The sequence below is a fragment of the Microtus pennsylvanicus genome, chromosome 1 (genome assembly GCF_037038515.1).
Source record: "Microtus pennsylvanicus isolate mMicPen1 chromosome 1, mMicPen1.hap1, whole genome shotgun sequence".
Lineage (NCBI taxonomy): Eukaryota > Metazoa > Chordata > Mammalia > Rodentia > Cricetidae > Microtus > Microtus pennsylvanicus.
Genome location: NC_134579.1, coordinates 196,003,334 through 196,004,705, shown reverse-complemented (window position 1 = coordinate 196,004,705; position 1,372 = coordinate 196,003,334). Strand labels below are relative to the sequence as shown.

At 40.7% G+C, this 1,372-nt stretch overlaps 1 non-coding gene across 1 annotated transcript; it reads right to left on the bottom strand.

Annotated features, from left to right (window-relative positions):
• Positions 1-580: 580 nt before the first annotated feature.
• Positions 581-687, bottom strand: LOC142842750 (U6 spliceosomal RNA). Its single transcript, XR_012909431.1, has one exon. It is a non-coding gene; the product is annotated as a U6 spliceosomal RNA (small nuclear RNA).
• Between the last annotated feature and the right edge of the window lie 685 nt (positions 688-1,372).

Sequence of the window (1,372 nt, the reverse complement as noted above, 5' to 3'; positions counted from 1 at the left end):
CTGTCTCTAAATCGCTGAGCAAAGATTCTATGGTAATATTCGAGATAATCATCAGTGTGATAGTGGGGCAAGGCCAGTTCAGGCACCCTCTGCTCTGCTGCCCATGGATCTAGCTGGGGACATCCTCGTGGACACCTGGGATCCCCCAAAAAGCCAAGTCTCTTGTCAACCCTAAAATGGCTCCCTTAATGTAGATATCTTCTTCCCTGCTCCTATATCTGCCCTTTCTCCATCTCCGCCCTCCCACTCCCCAGGCTCTCCCGAGTCTTTCTCTTCTCCCTTCTCTCTCCCCCTCTCCCCTTCCTCCACCCAACTTCCACCCCTACCTCCACCCCCATGCTCCCAACTTTTGCCTGGCGATCTTGTTTGCTTCCAATTTCCAGGAGGATCTGTATATGTTTTTCTTTGCGCTCACCTTATTATTTGGCTTCTCTAGGCTTGTGAACTATAGACTTAATGTCCTTTGATTATGGTTAGAGTCCACTAATGAGTGAGTACATACCATGTTCATCTTTTTGGGTCTGGGTTATCTCACTCAGGATAGTGTTTTCCATTTCCATCCATTTAAATGCAAACTTAAAAAAATATGGAATGCTTCACGAATTTGTGTCTCATCCTTACGCAGGAGCCATGCTAATCTTCTCTGTATCGTCCCAATTTTAGTATATGTGCTGCTGAAGCGAGCACTCATATCCAGTTTTAATACACGGTGATCTTAAAGTTTAGGAGTTATGTCAATTTTTCAGTATCTGTTGATATTTGTTCTATTTCAGAGTATGTGACCAATTTTGTAGCAAGTACAATGAGTTGCTGAGTTTATTGTTTGGTGTTGTTGCACCAGGTTTCTTTATAGATCCATCTGCTTAAAATATATTTTTCCAACATGTTGCCCAGAAGTAATGTCTTTCTTTGTTGTTCACATGTATTTCTTGAAAGCAGCAGGAGGATGCTGTTCTGTTCTGTTTGTTCCTGTCTTTTTATTGGAAAATTGAGACCATTGAAATTGAAAGATATCAATGACCAATGTTTATTGGCTTCTGTTATTTTGTTGTTGGTGGTGATTGTGGTGGTTTGGATGATTTGCTGCTGGTGGTGGTAAGGTGTGTGTGAGTGTGTATGATTTTACTGATCTGAGATTATTTATTTCCTGTGTTTTCACAGCTGTAGTTAACCGCATTGGTTTAGAGTTTTCTTCTAGAACCTTCTGTAAGACTGGGTTTGTAAATAGAAGATATTGTTTAAATATGGATTTATTATGGAATATCTTGTTTTCTCCATCTATGGTAATTGAAAGTTTTGCTGTGAATAGTAGTCTAGGCTGTCATCTGTGGTCTCTTAAAGGTCTGGAGCCCATCTATACAGACTTTTCTGG